Below are 24,362 nucleotides of genomic sequence, written 5' to 3'. Positions count from 1 at the left end.
GGCGAGGCCAGTGACATACTGTCGATAGCAACAAGTTCGGTGGGCGAGGCATCAGCCACTGCCCCACTGAGCGACATTGAAACTGCAGTGGAGGAGTATGTGGAGGAGGATGGACTAACCCATGTGGCATGTACACACTCCCCAAGCCCTGTGTCCGCCCCCCAACCCCACACACAGGACACACCCATCAGCAGCATTGCGGATACTTTGCTCCACGATTCGGACCTCAGCCTCCCCCCCCCCTCCAGAACAGCACTGCCAATGCACGCCCGGTCGTAGCACCCTCAACCAAAGCTGCTCCCACCACCAACCTTGAGGCACGGCTAGCAAGGGTGGAGGCTAAACAGGACACAATGTTGGACCTTGTCCGACAATATGTTGCGGAGGGGGAGGGCACGATGCGTGAGATTGCACAGGCCATAGCGGCGAATACAGCTGCCGTTAATGCCTCTGTGCTGATGATGCAAGACAGTCTGGGAGCCATCACGCAGGCCCTCACCTCTATCCTGCAGCACATGCAACAGCCACAACCCGCACCCACCGTGCAAATCACCACGTCTTCCACCCCATCCACCATGCCCCTATCCTCCACACCCACTTCCTCTGCACCCTCCAGCCCTGTGCGTCCAACAAGACATAGTGCGAGGCACTCAGAAATGCTGCCCCCGGACAAAAAGAAATCAAGGAAATAGTGTGGGAGAACAATGGGAGTGGGTCAGATGGTGTCGGTGGTGAATGGGTGTATTAGGGGGATTTCATTGGGGGTTTTTGGGAGTTCATTGGGGGTATGGGTAGTTTTGGTGTTGTGTGGGGCTGGGTGGGTAGCACATTTCTGTAGTTGATATCAATACCCGTTGTGTGAGAAATCATTCAATGCCTGGACATTGTTCATTTCGTGTGTATACATTTAATTCATGACAGAGCACAGTGCCCAACTCCCCACATTCCCTGTGTGCATTTCCACATGGACCCAGTGTACAATGTGTTACTGACACATTTCTATCGACGTCCCTGTGGGTCAGAAGTATTCGTCAATCAGTGATTGGAGTACTGCACGGCCATCTTGGGCATCACGTACTGGCAGGGGTGCTGCCTCTCCTTCATCCTCATCATCCTCACCCGGTGCATGCATGTCAATGTCAGGTGGCAGTGGTACATTTCTCCGGACACACATGTTGTGCAGCATGACACAGGCTATGGTGATCTTTGCCACCTTCTCAGGCCTATAAAGGAGTGCTCCACCAGACCTGCTTAGGCAGTGGAAACGTGCCTTCAACAGCCCAAAGGTCTGCTCAATCACAACACTGGTACGGGTATGGACCCAATTGTACTCCTCTTCATGGCTGTTCCGCGGGTTACGCACAGGGGTAAGTAGCCACGGCTTCAAGGGATATCCTCCATCACCTGCAAGCGAATACAAATAGGTCTTCAGGATTCACAGCCATGGCCGTAGCTATTTGCTGTTGACATGCACATGCTCCTGTACGTACGTATGCACAAATATTATTTAGATGCATTGTATACTGCAATATGGTGTGGTAGTCTGGATGCCGATGTACAGATGAAGCAGGGTGAATTATTGCATACTGATGCGGATGAACTTTGGTTGCAAGACAATGTTTAGCCTCCCATTTTTGCTGTGTATACTACACTGTGCATGGTCACACTAGCCACATTGGCACAGTTGCAATCATGTTCAGTCATGTATTGCTTGACATACCCATGGCGGCCAGGTTGTGCGTCTTACATGTTGTCATTGATATACGGCATTGGTCCAATGTGTGCCACTGATGTGTCATTTTCGGGTTGGGAGGTACAGGGCAGGAGTGTTTAGCTCTGCGTGCATTCTCCACTCATCGCCCATTCCCACCCTGGTGGAGTATGCATCCCCCCACCTCACAACCCCGATGCACTGCCATGGGCCAGTCAGGAAACTCACCAAGCATCCAGGCACGTCGTCCAGCATGTTGCTCCATGTGACAGGGTAGCGTGGAGTTACGCAGCACCATGGCATCATGTGTTGATCCGGGATATCGGGCGCAACAATGTGTGATGATCTTGCTGGAGCCACATACCATCTGCACATTGATAGAGTTGTATTGCTTGCGATTGCGGTACACCGCCTCTAGGACATGGGGGACTACCAATTCTACATGGGTGCAGTCGAGTGCACCAACACAATTGGGCATGCCTGCCAGTGCATGGAAGCCTACTTTGGTGTCGGCTATCTCCTGGGCAGTCCGTGGTAGGGATATGTGGGTGCTAGCGTGCTTCAGGAGGGCATCCAGCACTTGGGTCAGCATGTGTGAAAATAGTGGTTGTAAATACCATGCAGCTGGCCCACTGTGTGCTGGTAGGTGCCTGTGGCCAGGAAGTGGAGCACAGACACCACCTTTAGTAGCAGGGGGATGGCAGTGCGTATTTCTATGAGGCTGACGATGTTGTTGTGTATCATGTCCACTATGGTGGTGATGGTGTCCCGGTCCAACCGGTACAGGGTGTGGATCTGCTCAGGGGTTAGATTGAATGGACTGGGTCTGATGCGAGGGATTGGTGGCTGCCTGCGATGTACTACTGGCTGCACTGGTGGTATTTGCTGGCCCTGTGTCAACCTCCTTCTCCTTCTGCATCTCCTCTGTGCTGCCTGTTGCTGTAGCTGTAGTTGTTGTTGTAGTTGCTGTTGTTGCTGTAGTTGTAGCAGTATAGGCATGTCCTCCAGCCCCATGATTGCAACAGCTAGTGGTATCATTTTGGTGTAGGAAGGGGTGTGGCGTGTGGGTGTACTCCTTTTATACTGGGACAGGCTCCATTGACTCCACCTGTGGTGATTGTGTGCACCTGTGGCAGTTGCCTTGACTGCAGATTGCTGTTTACGGGTGGTCCGTGATGCCTGTATGGCCGCCATCGTGCAGGCCCTAATTACTGCCTTCGGGATGCCGGTAATTGCATGCCCGCATGAGTTGTGATGTCCTCCTGTTACTGGCATCCCAGTATTTACTCCACGAAGGGGGGCCTGGACGCGCGCATGCCGGTATGAAGGGGCACGGTATGGCCGGTGGCGGTATTGGCGGATTGTCGGGTCGTAATGCCCCGGACCCGTTAACGATGCCGGTATTACCATTCCGCCTTCCTTTTTTTCATTACCTCCATTCTCGTAATGAGGCCCATTGAGTCCTTGACTTAATGCTTGGATAGATATTTCGGCAAGTTGCTTCAGAGCAAGTTGCTAAGAGCTGAAAATTTAGCAAGTCGCTAAGAACTGAAAATTTACCAAGATGCTAAAGGGAGGTACTTCTTTAATTATTTATAATGTGGCACTCTGAGGACGACCTCACTTCTTTCCCCAAAATATCCTCCCCGTAGGTGGCCAGGGAAAGACCCTTGCAGGGTCAGATCCTGACCTTGCAGGGAGGATCACCTAGGAGCAGGAAACTTGGGGAGTGGGGGTGAAGCGCCCTTGGATGAGACATGGTATACCCCATTTCCCTTTTATAAGGAATTAAATGTCTCCCAGACTTTTATGGGGTATTGTCAATCCCTTCCCTATTGTGATAGAGAACCATCTCCCAATACATACCACTATGGTACTGAGACGAGGAAGAGGCCACCTAGAAAAATACATCAATCCTTTATTGACTCAGATATACACAGGTACCACTCTGTTACTGGGACGAAGAAGAGGGATGGCGAGTACCAAGACTGTTGTGCAATTAAAGGAAATAGCCTACACCTGAAGACAGAGGCGTGGTATAAATGGCCCGCTCAGGTGAGGCTAATGAGATTTCCTGTGGGACGCTTGCAGCCAGAGAAGACGGAGGTCGAGGTAGGGAGACACATGACCAAAACGCTGAGCTGCTGCAGAGTTGAACCAGAGGAAGCAGAGTGCAGCGTGCAGTTTCAGAAGGTCTCTGGCTGTGCAGTTTCAGAAGGTCTCTGGCTGCAGGGTCTGGCTGCCGACCTCATGGAGTCAGGACTCCCTCTCCGGCAACCCGAGTGAGCTGCTGCAGAGTTGAAGCATAGGAACCAGAGTGCAGCATGCAGTTTCAGAAGGTGTCTGGCTGTGCAGTTTCAGAAGGTCTCTGGCTGCAGGGTCTGGCTGCCGACCTCCTAGAGTCAGGACTCCCTCTCCGGCAACCCGAGGTGTCAGAGGCCCAGGAAGAGAGGTGTGCCAAGGTAGGAACAGCATCAGCCACGAGGAGCAGACCGAAGCGGAGCAGAGCACACGAAGACAGCGTGCCCGGTGAGTCAAGTCAGACTCTGGGATGCTGTGGTGCAAGCTGCATTGTCAACGCGGGTCGAATCAATCGCGAGTGAGCGGTGTAAGGAAGGCATGGTATCAAAAGTAAGACACACTCAAGTGACAACAGTTCAAGGATGTTTATTAAACTTCAAAAAGGGTTTGAAAAACACCTTTCTAATCCTAAATCTACAGCTGGGACAAGCTGAAACCATCAAATAATAATAATGCAGTCCGAGTGATGTCTTGTCAAAATAAAAGGGCCTATACTAATAAACCTATTGCCAATCCTTACCTCTAAATACAAATAGTGTGGGAAACAGTGTTACGAAAAAAAAAAGTGTTTACAAAATTATATGTCAGGATGTTCAGGCCGTTGGCCTCCCTTCCCCATGTTTTCAGCACGGGTCAAGGCGGTCTCTGGCTTCTCTAGCACAAGGATATAGTTCAATCATTAGCATCAGGGCCTGCCGTGCCCAAGACTCTTTTCCTTGCAAAGTCTCTTCTTTCAGAGGGCCTGATGCGACAAACAAACAATACTTTCTTTTCCTCTTAAGATTTCACAAGTACTCAGGCGATTCACTATTCACCTCAGATCCCATTCAGCCGGGTTCAGATCCTCTTAACACACTGTTCAATTAGTCTCCCTCTGCTGTGCTCGGACTATTTTGAAGTTAACCTTTCAACATAAACTTGCTTTAACCAAAAGTTCTGAGCTGATCTCCCTCTGCCGGGCTCGGACCAATTTCATCTACTTTGTCATGAACTTTCTTTACGCTATTACCATCGAAGACTTCCAAATGTGCACAGGATTTTACTTGACCCATTGCAGGACCACTTTGATTTCACAATTCTTTGTCACTCTTTCACTTTTGCCACCTTTCAGTTGGATACCTAGACTTTCAAATGAGCACGCACGCAGTGCCAGACCACTCTGTCTAAGGTATCGTAACTTCAAAGTTCAAACACTCATATGTTGTTCAATTTTGCTTGCGTCGATTATCATATACACTGTTTGCTTCAGCGTTCACTATACCATGTTGCAGCTTGCAACCTTGGCTTCAACACAGACCGATCTGGTAACAGACTCCCCAACTCACCGGCTGTGCTGACTTCACTGGCGCTGCTTTATTGTAGGAGCCAAGGATAGTGCCACAGCGGTAATCGGTTTGCCCCACCTTGACTAGAGATGCGGGAGAGCTCCAGGTACCTCAGACACACAATGCAGGATTCTTCAGCCGCTTTATAGTCATTAAATCGAATGTAAAAATGTCGAAAGTCATAATGTCGAAAAAATAATGTCGAAAAAAAAAAATTCGGATTTATTTTTTTGGTTGCTTTTTATTCGAAATGGGGGGTTCCCCCCCAAACCCACTTTTTTGTATTTTCTTTTTTGTTTTACCCATTTTATTTACCCCCGAAACCCAAAAAAAACATTTAAATAAAAAAATAAAAAATTCAACATTTTTTCTTTTCGACATTATTTTTTCGACATTATTGTACTTCGACATTTTTTTTTCGATATTATGACTGCACACCTCTTCAGCCTTGTATCCTGGTCTTATGTTTTCTATTCTCAAAGGTCCATGATAGTAACGGTATCTTGTTGAAAAGGTCAAGAGCACTTCCCTCCTTGTGATCCCATTTCTGTTTTGTCGTCTTTCGTCTTGTATTAAACTGCCTTCTTGGAACTGCTGCATCCTCGTGTGCTTTGCCTTGCTCAGAGTGTGCTCTTGTGCACCGCCTTTTATTCGTGTGGGGAAGTGTAATGGAAGTCAGGTGTGTGTAATGGCCAGTAATTGCCTGACCATTGTATTGGGACATGTCAGGTATACGGCTCTGGTGTTAGTCTGTTTTCTCTCATAGTGAGCTGTCCATGAAAAAGTGTTCGTGTTGGGAGGGAAAGGGGGGATTGAGTTCCTAAGTATTCTACCTGGTAGGATGGGGTAACAGTGTTATAGGGAAGAGGATACCGAGTCTCCCCATTTGATGTCCCATTCCCCTAATACCCCTCACCCAGGTGATCCTCCCGCACTGGTCCACCCCCAGGAAGTGGATCCAAAAGCGATGGCTGTGTCCTGGCCATCTGATGACAGATCCCCGGGTACTAGTGGGTGAGACACCTTCTTGTTTCTCACATGCCCTTCCCCTATGCAAGTTGGATATAGTTGGTCTTTGTCTATGTTTTACAATTTGAAGACCTTGGAAAGAACAAGAACCTGATATATCCAAGGACTCTCGCATATTCAATGGGTTTCTTTTTCTCTGTGCTGGCAGAGGTGAGGTGTTTCTATTTGTCTCTCGAAGGTATCCCATAAACTGGCCTCGAGGGGGTGAGCTTGGATTTATGTGCTGCTTATGTCTCATGGAAGGTTCTTGGTAAATGGTAGGTTAATGGTGTTCTGTCTCCTTCCAATCCCATATTGTAGAGGTTTGGGAGTAACAGTTACAATGCCAGTAGTCTTGAGGTATGAATTCCCTATGGGGAGTTGGGGACTCCTGCAAAAACAGGGAGAACGCAGGGAAGTCCCTTCCCTCAATGACTTCTTCGGGAGCCCAGGAATGATGGCTGATGAGATCAGACATGACTCGCCCCTGATGTTAATGTATACAGGTATTTTAGGGTATATTTTGTTATCCCTGTTTACACATGTAACTCTAACTAGGGTGACATTCTCGAGGTCAGTTGTTTTGACCAAATCGGCCCTTATGGCGTTTTTTTGCTTTTGCTACCTGAGTCAATTCATGCTTTTACTTGTTTCCATTTATCCAGGCCTTTTCATATATGAAGTCAGCAGAGGACTGACACAAACATATGCTAAGGGTTTCCAGATCTTCTTCGGGTTCTTCCCACCCTTGCCCTAAGCCAACTCCTGCACTGCCACCTACCTTCTCGGTCATGCGGCCCATGAAACATGTGTCAGTTGAGGCTTTCGCTGACACTTTCTCTCCCCTCCTCCACCTCTGGCTGACTCACATCCTGACACAGCCCTTTCCAAGCTCCACTCTTCTATCTTTGATACTCTCGATGTTCTTGCCCCTGTCATGAGGATCCGCTTGAAGCCCAAAGCCAAGTGCAACTCTTGGTATGACTCTGACCTCGTCACCGTTAAACGCAAGTATAGGGTGTCTGAAAGGAAATGGCTGGCATCTTGTGCATCCTCTGACAAACGTGCCTGCTGTCTGCTCCAAAGGCAATACCAGCTTTCTGTCTGCACTAAGAAGAGAGCCCACATCCAAGCCACATCTCTGCGGCATCTAACAACTCGGCCGAACTCTTCATAATCTGCAAGGAGATGGCCAATCCTGCTGAAGTCTCTACTTTTCCTGTCCTTTCCCAGGCCCTCTGCACGGCTCTGGCTTCTAATTTCATCTCTAAAACCCATGACATCCTGTCCACCCTCTCCTCCTCTTCACGCTTCTCTCTCTACTACCTCTGGCCCCCATGCGGCAGCCTCTCCTCCCTCTATATCTTCCTTTCCTCTGTTCTCCCCTAACAAGATTTCTAGAAAAGTCTGATCTATGAAAGTCTTGTCAAAACAGGTTCTTCCCTGTTCTTCCTAAACCATCAAGGACCATATTGACACCCTTGCTGCTGCCCTGTCCGACTTCTGCAATCACTCCTTTACCAATGGAGCTTCCCCTCCCCCTTGAAGCACTCTCTTGTGCACCCTCTTTTCAAGAAACCCTCGTCCGAGCCCTCCAGCCCGGCTAACTATCGCCCGATCTCCATCGCTCCTTTCTTGGACAAACTCCTGGAAAAGCTGGCCATCTCCCAGCTTAACCTCCACACTGATTCTTTTGGTTGTCTCCACGTCCATCAGTCTGGCTTCAGAGCAGCCAGCAGTATGGAAACTGCTCTCCTGAACATCAGTGAAAACCTGCTCTCCAACCTTGATTCTAATCTCCTCTCTGTCCTTATCTTACTCGGTCTCTCTTCTGCCTTTGGCACAGTCAACCACGCCAGCCTGTTCAACCGCCTCCGTATAACCTGGGTTTTAACCATCAGGCCCTGGCCTGGCTGTCCTCTTTCCTCTCCAACCGACCCTCCCAGGTCCAACTTGGGTCCTTCCTTTCCTCTATCTACTCTCTATGTGTGGTGTTCCCCAGGGGTCTAACCTCTCTCCCTGGATTTTCTTTTTTTTTTCAACAAAACATTTTTTTAGACTTTTCACAGTATAAACATCACCATATTCTATAAAAACATGTATCTGCACATAGGACATAGGTGTGGAGCTTCCATGGCGGTGGCAAGAGACAAGAGATCGGAGACATGCTGGGTCCTACGCCCGTTAGGGTCTGGTCACTCTCGCGGGTGACTATTTGTCAGGGTTGCGTATGAGACCCTGTGCCATTGCAGGGGCTAGTGTGTTGCTAAGAGTTCGCTTGGTCGGTGGACCAGCTTCAGTCACTCTAGTGGAGTTAGTTCATCCACCTAGTCGTGGGAGGCTGATGAGTCAACGGCGGAAATGTATCCGCATAGTCTAGAAAGGCAGCCCAAGTACTGCTAAATTTGTTCAGGTTTTCCAGCCGGGTGGCTGTGATCTTTTCGGCCATGATTGTGTCCCACCACTTCACCCACCACATTGGGAGGGCAGGGCCTTCAGGGTTCTTCCATAGGAGCTATTGTTATTTTGGCTGCTGTCAGTAATTGAGTGCAGAGGTTGGCCATATGCCCCGCAAGTGGATAGGCTCCTCCCTGTGTGTCTCCGAGCAAGACCACTCCTGGGTCCCATGGGATGCTCAGCCCCGTGATCAGCCGGACGTGTTGCAGCACCTCGCACCAAAAGCGCGAGACTTTCGGGCATTCCTAGAGGAGATGAAAAAAGGATCTGTGGATGGCGCAACCCCTCCAGCATTGTGATGGGAGCTTCGGATTAAATTTGTTTAGCAGTTCCATATGAAGCACACTTTCAGCCTCCCTTCCTGGTCGGTAACGCATTTCAAGCTTTTTTGCAGTCGGGCCCAGATGCGCCCCCAGTCTTCTGGCTCTAATACCCTACCCAGGTCCCTTTGCCAAGGGAGCATGTACTTTTCTTTTTTATTGGGGTCCGTCCTGTCAGTGAGGCGGTATAGGGTTCAGACCCTGCCCCTGTGTGATGGTGTCATGAGTGTGAGTTCTAATGCTGTTAGCTCCCTCCCTCTGTTGGTCCTGATGGGACCCTGCGACAACCAGTACCTTATCTGAGTGTATCTAAATCTTTCGCCCTCCATTACCTTGAATTTCTCTTTACATTCTAGAAATGTTAGGGGAGCCCCGTTGTTAAGGAAATCTGATACCCATGTTAGGCCCACTTCCCTCCAACTGGCAAATCTTTGCGGGTGCAGCCGGGGGAGAAATCAGGGTTGTTCCATATTGGGGTTAGGGGACCCAATGTGCCTCACAGCCCCACCTGCGAGCAGCATCCTGCCAGCTTTGAATTGTGTTTCTAGTCGAGGTTAGTGGAGCTGAGTTCTGAGGGACCCGATGTGCTAGGAGGTGTGGAAGAGCGGCTAGCAGGACAGGACTCCAAGCCTCCTCTATCTGTTTCCAGCAGGGTTGGTTAGTCGTGGCTACCCATGAGAATGCGTGGGAGAGTTGTGCTGCCTTCTGGTACCTGAGTACGTGCGGAATGCTCTGTCCTCCCGTGCCTGTGCTGCGTATCATAATTCTTTTCGCTATCTGCGTCCACGCCGCTCTTCCCCCAGACGAACTTTAATATTTTCCTCTGCAATTTATGGAGGTCACGCTCTGAGACGTGGACGGGTAGGCTGAGCAGTGGTAGATCAGCCTAGGCACGATATTCATTTTTACTGCAGTCACCCTCCCCAGTCAGGAGACTTCCTGCCTATGCCAGCATTCCAGGTCTTTGTGTTACTCACTAAATAGCTTCGGGAAATTGGCTCAGTATACCCCTTCTACTTTATCTAGGATTTGGACCCCCAAGTAGCTGATGCTAGATTTTGACTAGGGCACCAGGTGCTTAGCAGCTAGGACTGCTCTACGCTTACATGATATGTTTATTGCCAGGGCTGGAGATTTTGCGTAATTGACCCTGAAGCCAGATGCGCTACCAAAAGCCTTGATTTCCCACCATAGGCCACCCATTGAATTGTCCACCTGAGTTAACATGAGAAGGACGTTGTCTGCGTACAACGCAGCCTTGTAAGTACGGCCCCCCCCCCATTTAGGACTTGTATGTCTGCATTCTCCCTAAGTTTTATGGCGAATGGCTCCATGGACAGAGCGAAGATCAGAGGCGACAGGGGGCAGCCCCTAGAAATTTCTTCCTTGGCCGAGTTAGTCCTGTATACCCTGAGGGAGGTGGATGGGTGTTGATAATTTGCCACTGTCCATTTTGTGAAGTTGGGGCCAAATCCGAATTGGCCCAAAGTCTGGTTAATATGCCCCCAGTCCAGTAGAGCAAAGGCTTTGTGCGCATCGAGGGATATGACAACCCTTTTCGCATTGAGCCTGGAGGCACTTTCGATTAGGTTAATGGTGCGCCTGATGTTATCTTGGGTGTTGCGCCCAGGAATAAACCCTGTTTGATCGGGCTGTATAAGTTCGGGGAGAACTGTTAGGCAGAAACCTGTGCAGTTCCCTTTGGGAACACTGCAAAAGATTTAGGACTACAGGTGTTAGCAGTAAACCCACTTGGTAGCAGTCTGTACCACCCAGATTTACCTGGTAGCTGTGGCTGAGCAGTCAGACTTCCATCAAGAAGAGTTAGGCAGTATGCAAAGTATACACAATAGGCACTCAGATACAATAACACAAGCAAACACTGACCAGAGCTTTGGTATCAAAGTATATAATTATTTATTTAAAAACACACTGTTTGAAACACTCCAGCACTCTTATTGTGAAACACTTTAAACACAGTTACTATTATAATATATACAACCCTTATTCCTTATCAGACAAGTCTTAGTTAACACCACTTATTTCCAGACAGAGGTGAGCGCTTAACTATAGATGGCACTCCAATAAGTTCATGAAGAAGGGAGGGAAAAAGACAGAATATGGGAAGATACACCACTCTAAGATTTAGGAACACTTTTAGCAAGGCAGAAGAGCAAAATTCACTTGTGAGCCAAAGTCCATAGGCTGGGCCCACTCTTAGAGAGAGCAGAGCACAAATGCGCCCAACATCACACAGTTACACTAGGCTTTGAAAGTCTTGCAGAGAGTTCGAAAAGAGTTTAGAGAGGCTCAGAAAAGTTTAGCCAGGGTGTCCCAGGCTCACCCAGGTTCGAAAGCCGGGGGCTAAATCCACCCCGTAGTCGGTGGCAAGGTAAGCCAGGAGGAACACGGTACCTTAAGTGGGAAGGATCCTCCACCGGTGGCAGTTGTTCCTGGCAGCGGGTGCAAGTCTCGGCGTCGTCCAGGGGAAGAGAAGATCTCGACTTGGAGGAAAGATGAAGGTCGTTGCACTGCCAGGGAAGAAACCAGCCGCAGAGTTTTCCGGTTAAAGGTATGACCCTTTATTTCGCGGTCGTGGTAAAACGTGGTATTCCTGTTGCCGGGGTGCTTGGCACAGGCAAGGCGGCCACGAGATGCGTCGGGAAGGCGAAAAGACGGTGAAACTGGTTATCCCCACCAGTCAAAGGAAGAAGACTCTCTGGCGGGAGATCTCCTCTGTCGTTGGGAAAAGTGGTGAGACGGTCCAGCAGGGCTCCACCGGTGGTGTCGTCGTGGCAGGTCGGCTCAGCTTCTCCCTCGTCGGATTCTTAGGTCTTGTGGCGACTTCTGAAGTTCCAGTCCCCAAAGCCCTGCTTTTATGCAGAAAACCCCCATTCACTCAGCCTAGCTGTCACTCAAACATGCTAAGTGGTGAGCCGGCCGGCTCACCACTTGGGCCAATCAGGACGGAGTGCGACTTGAGTTGCCTAGGCAACTCAGTTCAGGGTGCCTAAATCCCCCTTCACCCCTCCTAAGTACCCCAGACAGAGTGGCACCACTTTGGAGGGCTTCTGTGGAGAAGCCCGCCAAAAAGTAGAACAAAGGGCTCGACTTGGGTTGGAGTCACAGAAGAGAACACAAACGCCATTTTAGAACCGAGTTTTGGCAAAAAATACCAACCAGAGAATTAATAATAATTAAATATTAAACCAGCAGCCACCCACGCGCTCCAACTCCTGGAGGCAGCGACCGCAACTGTACCGCGACCGCAACGGGCCATCCCTCCCACCCAGGCTCGGAGGTGCAACGGCCAGCCCTGTCAGGGCCCCCCCATCTGCCCACACTGCCCCCACATGAAGTCAAGCACCGGTGACCCATCGGGGCACGCACCGCACCGCGCCGACATTCCCTTCCTGAAACAAAATGTCGGGCGCGATGCGGCATGAAAGCGAGGCTCGGCTTCCCCCGGTCGCCTAGCAACGAGTTGTTTTAAACTCGCACTTCCGCCGGCAGGCGGAATAGCCGGCGGCCACTCGAAGGCCAGTACAAGGCCCTGTTTTGCCCCTGTTTAGCGCATGTGAGCGCAACACCCAATCTACATTCCCTCCAAAAGATTCTGCTGCATTGGAGAATCCAGTACAGAGCCTAGACTGTTCCTTGAAGGAGATAGAAGGTCTCCTGACGGACCCTATAGAAAGAGACTATTCTAACCGTGGGACAGCCTCCGCTATGCCGAGGAGGAAGCAGTACTCTCTACTTGCACTGTCTGGACTCAACCCATTGTGAGTAAAGCATGACACCCTTAGTTGCTTAGTCTACCCTACGATCCACATGTGAATGTCTACTGATTACTGCTAGTATATACACACAAACTTGGTGAATTTACTCTTGCTAACTATTTGTTAATCATGTGCATCAGGCTATTGCTACTATTCTCATGCAACATATCGCGCCACGCCTACTAGTGTCGCTGCAATCATGTTGTGCCCTTTGGTCGCTCATTGACCACAGTAATTGCGTTGTGCCCTTTGGTCGCTCATTGACCACAGTAATTGTGTTGTGCCCTTTGGTCGCTCATTGACCACAGTAATTGTGTTGTGCCCTTTGGTCGCTCATTGACCACAGTAATTGCGTTGTGCCCTTTGGTCGCTCATTGACCACAGTAATTGTGTTGTGCCCTTTGGTCGCTCATTGACCACAGTAATTGCGTTGTGCCCTTTGGTCGCTCATTGACCACAGTAATTGTGTTGTGCCCTTTGGTCGCTCATTGACCACAGTAATTGCGTTGTGCCCTTTTGGTCGCTCATTGACCACAGTAATTGTGTTGTGCCCTTTGGTCGCTCATTGACCACAGTAATTGTGCTGTGCCCTTTGGTCGCTCATTGACCACAGTAATTGTGTTGTGCCCTTTGGTCGCTCATTGACCACAGTAATTGTGCTGTGCCCTTTGGTCGCTCATTGACCACAGTAATTGTGTTGTGCCCTTTGGTCGCTCATTGACCACAGTAATTGTGTTGTGCCCTTTGGTCGCTCATTGACCACAGTAATTGTGTTGTGCCCTTTGGTCGCTCATTGACCACAGTAATTGTGTTGTGCCCTTTGGTCGCTCATTGACCACAGTAATTGTGTTGTGCCCTTTGGTCGCTCATAGACTATAGCAATTGTGTTGCCCATGGCCATATATTCACCACACTGCCATCTGTACGAGCCCTATGATTACTGCAACTTAACACTATGTGCCTGACCTCATTCTCTAGATAACAACATAGCAGACTTAGCAGTTACTCTGCCTGCACTATACCATAACTAAAACTCTAGCCACCTATCCAGATACAGGACGCTTACACATTACACAATGCTCCTTATACTATCCTATCTAGTATACCTGGCCTCCTCACTTGCCTCACTCGCCCCATGGGAACATCTCACTATGTCGCCTCTTATAGCAACTACAATACAACAATCCGCTACACAATATAACATAGCTGACAGAAACCTAAGATTACGAGCAAGACTACCCAGAATCTTTGATCCGCTCATCAAATACGAAACTAACACCACTCGAGAACCTACTCGCAAACCATTCACCCATAACCACGTTAAGCACAATAACTACCAAACTAACAAAGAAACATTTGCCACTCCCAATGCTGCAAAAAATACTACTACACATCTTAACCGCACACCTAAACTCAAAGGAGCCTTAATAAACGCTAGATCCTTAGTCGCCCACGCCATAGAAATATCTGAAGTTATCCTGACAGAAGACTACGATTTCCTAGCCATTACAGAAACTTGGCTGCATGAAGCATCAGGCCCAGCACTATCCCTAGCCGTGCCCAATAATTATACTATCCTCAGATCGGATAGGTGCGGAGCTCGAGGTGGAGGACTAGCCATCATCGTCAAAACTAAACTCCAGATGAGACTCACCCCCTCACCAACCATTGAATCTTGTGAGATAATGTCCACCAAGACACCTACAGCTAACTCACAAACCCTTAACCTTCACTTGATATACAGACCTCCAGGTCCAATCAAGAATTTCATAGAAGACTTAACTACCATCCTATCAGAAAACCTTAAAGATACTACTCAATCAATATTACTAGGCGACCTCAATATTGGCTTTAATGATATCAACGACTTACAAGCCACAGCAGCCTCCAACACCCTAACAGAACTGGGTTACACACAAAGAGTGCTTGAGCCCACCCATATCAAAGGGAGAACCCTTGATTGGATTGCTGACCACAACTGCATTATAGCCACTCTCACCATCTCACCCCAAATCTGGTCAGATCACCATCTAATCTCATTCTCCTTGGACACTGCCACCCCCAAACTGCAACAACCGTGTGCACCTCCTGCACTTACCAGAAACAAAAAAAACATGACACTAGACAAACTACTCCCCGGCATCATGCCCACTTTGGACGCTCTACCTGACAACCTTAACCCTAACAGCCTAGTGGAAGAATTTAACAATATCATGAACAAAACTCTTGACAACATCGCACCACTCAAGCTCAGAAACAGCAAGCCAAAGAACCACCTGAACAACTGGTTCACCCCTCTCTTAAAAAATCTGAGATTAGAAAAAAGGAAATGGGAAAATACATGGAAAATTAACCCCAGCCCAGAAAATAAACTGAAATTAGCTAAAATCTCTTCTCATTACAAAAAAGAAATCATCTTAGCTAAACAAGAGACCTACAATAACAGAATCACACAAGCCAAATCAAGTACTAAAGAACTGTTCACCATACTCAGAGAACTGGAAAACCCAATAACACCTCAAGACAACTGTCTTAAAGATAAAAAGTGGTGCTCCGAAATCCAGCAAGCCCTCTCTAACAAAGTCCGAAACCTCCAAAAGAAAATAGAACTAAAACGTGAGACCCTAGCACCCAATATATTACCGCCTATCAAGACACTTCCTAACTCCAAACCCACTACGCAATTCCACTTCTCCAAAGTCTCCATACTAGAAGTAGAGAAAGTAATACTCGGTCTAAAACCGTCCAACTGCAAAGGAGACTTATGTCCAGCACAACTCATCAAAGATGCCGCACGAGATCTAGCACCATTTATCACCAAGTTAATGAATGCCTCCTTTACCACAGGCATTATCCCCAGTAACTTAAAAGAGTCCTGGGTGCTCCCACTCTTAAAAAAGGCTACTCTAGACCCCACTATACCCACTAACTATAGACCTATTACTACGGTACCGTTCCTTCTGAAGATACTGGACAAGGTGGCATATATACAAATCCAGAGCTTCCTGGAACAAAACCAACTACTAGGCTCCCGACAATCTGGCTTCCGCCCTCTTCACGGTACAGAAACTGCATTGATTGACCTGAAAGCCCAAATAGACAAAGTAAGAGATTCTGGAAAACCAGCACTCCTGCTGCTACTAGACCTATCGGCCGCTTTTGATTTAGTGGACCATAAAGTCTATGTAACCACCTAGATTCAGCAGCACACTTCTCCACTGAGGCTATAGCATGGATACAATCCTTCCTCAGTGACCGCACCATGAGGGTTTTCTCACCTATAGCAGCTGCAGACCCCATCCCTATTACCTGCGGTGTGCCACAGGGATCATGCGTTTCACCAACGCTATATAACATATTCACTAAGCCCCTGTTTGATGATCTGGACCATCTGGGTATCAGGTATACCAACTACGCTGACGATACCCAGATCCTCCTCCCACTCACAGGGGTTTACGAAAAAGATCTAGCAATGGTGAACAAAATATACAGCATCGTTCAGGCATGGATGGCAACCCATGGCCTATGCCTGAACGATGATAAAACTGAGCTTCTTATCCTAGGCACCGCACCCCTCATCAAAAAACTAAGCTCAAACTACTCTTCCTTCATCATAGATGGGAACTGCATACAAGTTGCCAAAGAAGTTAAAACATTAGGCATCTACCTTGATTCTACCCTATCATTCTCCAAACAGGTAAACTCCCTAGCTTCCTCGACAGCCTACACATGTAAGCTCATTAGAGCAGGAAAACAATTCCTTTCCCAGCACAGTTGTCTAACATTAGCCAGAGCCCTTATCATCTCTAAACTAGATTATTGTAACGCACTGTACATAGGAGCCACTAAATCTATCATAAACAAAATCCAGATACAGCAAAACAAGGCCCTCCGAGCGGCATTGAACATCCCCAGGAGAGAACACATTACAGTAATAAGAAGGAAACACAAATGGCTCTCCACCCATGAGAAAATCAGACTCAAAACTGCATCTCTCACATACAAATCCCTACACAACAAAGCCCCCCAATATCTTAAGGACAGATTCACCAGAACACACCCCACAAGACAAACCAGACTTGCTTACACCAATCGCTTACAAGTACCACGCTTTAAACTGACCACCATAGGCGGAGCTAGCTTCCCAGTCAAAGCTGCTCAATTGTGGAACGAATTACCCACTACTGCGAGGCTAGAACACTCCTTTTCCAAATTCAGGCAAATTGTAATCAACTGGCTAACGACAGCAACTGCTAATTGAACCCATGATAATGCTCACGCCTGTTTGCTACACAGTATCTGCACCATACGATTGTAAACTTGTATTGTAAACTTGCACCTGTAACTGGTAATGTCTGTAACTGGTAATGTCTGTAACTTGTAACTGTAACCTGTAACTTATGCTCTAAGCTGTACATATTCTTACTTTCTGCGCCCTTATACCCCAGGGTCCGGTGCGCACAATAAATTCTAAACAAATAAACAAATAAACAGGTGGTATGTTCGAGGCTATCGCAATTAAATAAATAAAGATAGTAGCCTCGAACAATGGGAAAATCCCATAGAGAAATATTTGCAGTTGAATATAAAAAGTAGTATCCACTACCACCAGCCAAAACTCTATCAGGGGGGACGGAGACGTGCCCCCTCGACTAACAGACCCCGGGGCAATCGAATTGCCCCAGCCAGTACATCCACAATATGATGGTTTGTACTGGTTCTGTTCAGAATTCAAGACTAGTAAAGTCAATGGTGACTTTACATGCCCTGGGAGACAGTAGTCAGTCCCAGGGTATGGAATCTATACTGGGGGGTCACTATGACACCCCTGTGTTACTGCACTGAGGGTGCTGTGTAACACACATCACAAAAACACATGTAGCCCTATGGAGTAAAATACCCCATAGCCCATTAAACACATCTAGAGTCAAAGGAACACACTCAAATCATGTCCAAGAGTGAGGGTAAAAGAGTCTCACTCTTGGCAGGAGAAAAAAATAAACCCCAAAAATCCAGCAAAGCTGCTGGGGGACTCACTAGGTTAGGAAATCCAGCCTAAACAGAGAATTCTCTCTAACAGTACGCACTCGCCGCCGGCTGGAAACAACTGAAAAAGACGGCAGCGGCCATGATGGAAAGAAACACTAGACCGCTGAAAGCGTTGCGGTCTAATGTAATGGAGCAATTGTATGGTGGCTGCGTCGCCATCGGTCCCATACCCTCAGATAGAAGAGGAGCATGACATAAAGGCCCTCCAACCCCCAAATAGTGCCATCACGGGACCCGCCGATACCGCCTCCGCCTAGGAGGCACCTCTTAATACCGACCCGGTAATAACATCATGCTAATACCGGGCTCGTAATACCAGACCCGGAAGTAACGTCATCGCGTCGGAACGGGTAATGCACTGGCGGCCATCTTTAAAAACACAATCCATTGCAATCCTCCAAAACCACCACTGCTACAGAGGAGAGACCAGGGCCTATCTATAGAAAATGTCCAAGGCTACCAGAAAATCGAACCCCCGCCTGCGCAAAAAGCGTTTTTCGGACGAAGAACTCAACATGCTGGCGGACACCCTTGCTGCCCATGCTGAGGAGATCAACCAGCACAACCTGAAAAAGGAGATGCAGCAACAAAAACAGGAGATCTGGGAGGAGGTAGCCCGCAAGGTCTCGGCAGTCGGCACCACCCCACGGACAGTCAAGGACTGTAAAAAAAGGTGGGATGACTTCCGCCTCAGGGTACGGAACATCCTGGCCAGCAATAGGAGTAAGGCCATGGCCACAGGCGGGGGTCCCCACTCACCCACAAAACTTTCACACTGGAAGGAGATGTGAAGTACCTTCATACAGATGGAGTCCATTGAGGGCTTTGGGGAGATGGAGACGGGTGCCGCAACATCTGCAGATGGAGGTGAGTGACCCTGCAGATCCCAGTAGGGGAAACCATGACGTAGCACAAGTGATGTGGAAGAGAGTCTAGGCAAGGCAATGCATGTCCTAACACACACATCAACATATCCTTGTCCAGATGGAGGCCCAAACCCTGCCACACTGAAATGCATTCTGAGTGCCAATTCCATTACCAACACACAGCCAACACACACAGACCGTGCACATGTAATACATCACACAATCCCCAATACAACGCCATGCCACCTGCCATGCAGCATCCCTGCACTGAGACGATACGGCACATGCCAAAATGCCCCCTTCATACTACCCTGTGTGACACACCTGTAAGATATGAATGCATGATTAATGAAATTCTCCACAGCACCATCTAATGCATTTTGCATGTAACACCCTCATTGATGCCCGGCATCTCTTCTAACCCCCAGGCACTGATGGAGAGGATGCCAATGAGGAAACAGCCACAAGGGCATCCACGTCCCAGCACACGACTACTCCCACAGGCAAGACCACCTCCGGGCAGCCTCGCAGGCCACACCGAAACACAGGGCGAGTGCCCAGGCCATGGCCACACACGAGGGCCCCACATCAACGCCTGACACCGGGACCACAGGGCTGGCAATACCAGTGGAAGGCGAGGCCAGTGACATACCGTCGATAGCAACAAGTTCGGTGGGCGAGGCATCAGCCACTGCCCCACTGAGCGACATTGAAACTGCAGTGGAGGAGTATGTGGAGGAGGATGGACTAACCCATGTGGCATGTACACACTCCCCAAGCCATGTGTCTGCCCCCCAACCCCACACTCAGGACACACCCATCAGCAGCATTGCGGATACTTTGCTCCACGATTCGGACCTCAGCCTCCCCCCCCCTCCAGAACAGCACTGCCAATGCACGCCCGGTCATAGCACCCTCAACCACTGCTGCTCCCACCACCAACCTTGAGGCACGGCTAGAAAGGGTGGAGGCTAAACAGGACACAATGTTGGACCTTGTCCGACAATATGTTGCGGAGGGGGAGGGCACGAGGCGTGAGATTGCACAGGCCATAGCGGCGAATACAGCTGCCGTTAATGCCTCTGTGCTGATGATGCAAGACAGTCTGGGAGCCATCACGCAGGCCCTCACCTCTATCCTGCAGCACATGCAACAGCCACAACCCGCACCCACCGTGCAAATCACCACGTCTTCCACCCCATCCACCACGCCCCTATCCTCCACACCCGCTTCCTCTGCACCCTCCAGCCCTGTGCGTCCAACAAGACGTAGTGCGAGGCACTCAGAAATGCTGCCCCCGGACAAAAAGAAATCAAGGAAATAGTGTGAGAGAACAATGGGAGTGGGTCAGATGGTGTCGGTGGTGAATGGGTGTATTAGGGGGATTTCATTGGGGGTATGGGTAGTTTTGGTGTTGTGTGGGGCTGGGTGGGTAGCACATTTCTGTAGTTGATATCAATACACCCGTTGTGTGAGAAATCATTCAATGCCTGGACATTGTTCATTTCGTGTGTATACATTTAATTCATGACAGAGCACAGTGCCCAACTCCCCACATTCCCTGTGTGCATTTCCACATGGACCCAGTGTACAATGTGTTACTGACACATTTCTATCGACGTCCCTGTGGGTCAGAAGTATTCGTCAATCAGTGATTGGAGTACTGCACGGCCATCTTGGGCATCACGTACTGGCGGGGTGCTGCTTCTCCTTCATCCTGATCATCCTCACCCGGTGCATGCATGTCAATGTCAGGTGGCAGTGATACATTTCTCCGGACACACATGTTGTGCAGCATGACACAGGCTATGGTGATCTTTGCCACCTTCTCAGGCCTATAAAGGAGTGCTCCACCAGACCTGCTTAGGCAGTGGAAACGTGCCTTCAACAGCCCAAAGGTCTGCTCAATCACAACACTGGTACGGGTATGGACCCAATTGTACTCCTCTTCATGGCTGTTCCGCGGGTTACGCACAGGGGTAAGTAGCCACGGCTTCAAGGGATATCCTCCATCACCTGCAAGCGAATACAAATAGGTCTTCAGGATTCACAGCCATGGCCATAGCTATTTGCTGTTGACATGCACATGCTCCTGTACGTACGTATGCACAAATATTATTTAGATGCATTGTATACTGCAATATGGTGTGGTAGTCTGGATGCCGATGTACAGATGAAGCAGGGTGAATTATTGCATACTGATGCGGAGGAACTTTGGTTGCAAGACGATGTTTAGCCTCCCATTTTTGCTGTGTATACTACACTGTGCATGGTCACACTAGCCACATTGGCACAGTTGCAATCATGTTCAGTCATGTATTGCTTGACATACCCATGGCGGCCAGGTTGTGCGTCTTACATGTTGTCATTGATATACGGCATTGGTCCAATGTGTGCCACTGATGTGTCATTTTCGGGTTGGGAGGTACAGTGCAGGAGTGTTTAGCTCTGCGTGCATTCTCCAATCATCGCCCATTCCCACCCTGGTGGAGTATGCATCCCCCCACCTCACAACCCCGATGCACTGCCATGGGCCAGTCAGGAAACTCACCAAGCAGCCAGGCACGTCGTCCAGCATGTTGCTCCATGTGACAGGGTAGCGTGGAGTTACGCAGCACCATGACATCATGTGTTGATCCGGGATATCGGGCGCAACAATGTGTGATGATCTTGCTGGAGCCACATACCATCTGCACATTGATAGAGTTGTATTGCTTGCGATTGCGGTACACCGCCTCTAGGACATGGGGGACTACCAATTCTACATGGGTGCAGTCGAGTGCACCAACACAATTGGGCATGCCTGCCAGTGCATGGAAGCCTACTTTGGTGTCGGCTATCTCCTGGGCAGTCCGTGGTAGGGATATGTGGGTGCTAGCGTGCTTCAGGAGGGCATCCAGCACTTGGGTCAGCATGTGTGAAAATAGTGGTTGTAAATACCATGCAGCTGGCCCACTGTGTGCTGGTAGGTGCCTGTGGCCAGGAACTGGAGCACAGACACCACCTTTAGTAGCAGGGGGATGGCAGTGCGTATTTCTATGAGGCTGACGATGTTGTTGTGTATCATGTCCACTATGGTGGTGATGGTGTCCCGGTCCAAGCGGTACAGGGTGTGGATCTGCTCAGGGGTTAGATTGAATGGACTGGGTCTGATGCGAGGGATTGGTGGCTGCCTGCGATGTACTAATGGCTGCACTGGTGGTAATTGCTGGCCCTGTGTCAACCTCCTTCTCCTTCTGCATCTCCTCTGTGCTGCCTGTTGCTGTAGCTGTAGTTGTTGTTGTAGTTGCTGTTGTTGCTGTAGTTGTAGCAGTATAGGCATGTCCTCCAGCCCCATGATTGCAACAGCTAGTGGTATCATTTTGGTGTAGGAAGGGGTGTGGCGTGTGGGTGTACTCCTTTTATACTGGGACAGGCTCCATTGACTCCACCTGTGGTGATTGTGTGCACCTGTGGCAGTTGCCTTGACTGCAGATTGCTGTTTACGGGTGGTCCGTGATGCCTGTATGGCCGCCATCGTGCAGGCCCTAATTACTGCCTTCGGGATGCCGGTAATTGCATGCCCGCATGAGTTGTGATGTCCTCCTATTACTGGCATCCCAGTATTTACTCCACGAAGGGGGGCCTGGACGCGCGCATGCCGGTATGAAGGGGCCCGGTATGGCCGGTGGCGGTATTGGCGGATTGTCGGGTCGTAATGCCCCGGACCCGTTAACGATGCCGGTATTACCATTCCGCCTTCCTTTTTTTCATTACCTCCATTCTCGTAATGAGGCCCATTGAGTCCTTGACTTAATGCTTGGATAAATATTTCGGCAAGTTGCTTCAGAGCAAGTTGCTAAGAGCTGAAAATTTAGCAAGTCGCTAAGAACTGAAAATTTACCAAGATGCTAAAGGGAGGTACTTCTTTAATTATTTATAATGTGGGACTCTGAGGACGACCTCACTTCTTTCCCCAAAATATCCTCCCCGTAGGTGGCCAGGGAAAGACCCTTGCAGGGTCGGATCCTGACCTTGCAGGGAGGATCACCTAGGAGCAGGAGACTTGGGGAGTGGGGGTGAAGCGCCCTTGGATGAGACATGGTATACCCCATTTCCCTTTTATAAGGAATTAAATGTCTCCCAGACTTTTATGGGGTATTGTCAATCCCTTCCCTATTGTGATAGAGAACCATCTCCCAATACATACCACTATGGTACTGAGACGAGGAAGAGGCCACCTAGAAAAATACATCAATCCTTTATTGACTCAGATATACACAGGTACCACTCTGTTACTGGGACGAAGAAGAGGGATGGCGAGTACCAAGACTGTTGTGCAATTAAAGGAAATAGCCTACACCTGAAGACAGAGGCGTGGTATAAATGGCCCGCTCAGGTGAGGCTAATGAGATTTCCTGTGGGACGCTTGCAGCCAGAGAAGACGGAGGTCGAGGTAGGGAGACACATGACCAAAACGCTGAGCTGCTGCAGAGTTGAACCAGAGGAAGCAGAGTGCAGCATGCAGTTTCAGAAGGTCTCTGGCTGTGCAGTTTCAGAAGGTCTCTGGCTGCAGGGTCTGGCTGCCGACCTCCTGGAGTCAGGACTCCCTCTCCGGCAACCCGAGTGAGCTGCTGCAGAGTTGAAGCATAGGAAGCAGAGTGCAGCATGCAGTTTCAGAAGGTGTCTGGCTGTGCAGTTTAAGAAGGTCTCTGGCTGCAGGGTCTGGCTGCCGACCTCCTAGAGTCAGGACTCCCTCTCCGGCAACCCGAGGTGTCAGAGGCCCAGGAAGAGAGGTGTGCCAAGGTAGGAACAGCATCAGCCACGAGGAGCAGACCGAAGCGGAGCAGAGCACACGAAGACAGCGTGCCCGGTGAGTCAAGTCAGACTCTGGGATGCTGTGGTGCAAGCTGCATTGTCAACGCGGGTCGAATCAATCGCGAGTGAGCGGTGTAAGGAAGGCATGGTATCAAAAGTAAGACACACTCAAGTGACAACAGTTCAAGGATGTTTATTAAACTTCAAAAAGGGTTTGAAAAACACCTTTCTAATCCTAAATCTACAGATGGGACAAGCTGAAACCATCAAATAATAATAATGCAGTCCGAGTGATGTCTTGTCAAAATAAAAGGGCCTATACTAATAAACCTATTGCCAATCCTTACCTCTAAATACAAATAGGGTGGGAAACAGTGTTACGAAAAAAAAAAAAGTGTTTACAAAATTATATGTCAGGATGTTCAGGCCGTTGGCCTCCCTTCCCCATGTTTTCAGCACGGGTCAAGGCGGTCTCTGGCTTCTCTAGCACAAGGATATAGTTCAATCATTAGCATCAGGGCCTGCCGTGCCCAAGACTCTTTTCCTTGCAAAGTCTCTTCTTTCAGAGGGCCTGATGCGACAAACAAACAATACTTTCTTTTCCTCTTAAGATTTCACAAGTACTCAGGCGATTCACTATTCACCTCAGATCCCATTCAGCCGGGTTCAGATCCTCTTAACACACTGTTCAATTAGTCTCCCTCTGCTGTGCTCGGACTATTTTGAAGTTAACCTTTCAACATAAACTT

The 24,362-nt window shown here is 49.1% G+C and overlaps 1 protein-coding gene across 1 annotated transcript in view; it reads right to left on the bottom strand.

The window, feature by feature from the left end:
• LOC138521762 (E3 ubiquitin-protein ligase TRIM39-like) overlaps nucleotides 1-24,362 on the bottom strand; it is a 1,417,788-nt gene that overhangs the window by 161,659 nt on the left and 1,231,767 nt on the right. The gene's annotated exons all lie outside the window — the stretch shown is intronic.

This window comes from Ambystoma mexicanum, chromosome 13 (assembly GCF_040938575.1).
Source record: "Ambystoma mexicanum isolate Mex_15411 chromosome 13, UKY_AmexF1_1, whole genome shotgun sequence".
In the NCBI taxonomy this organism is placed as follows: Eukaryota; Metazoa; Chordata; class Amphibia; order Caudata; family Ambystomatidae; genus Ambystoma; species Ambystoma mexicanum.
This window is presented reverse-complemented; position numbering and strand designations above follow the sequence as displayed.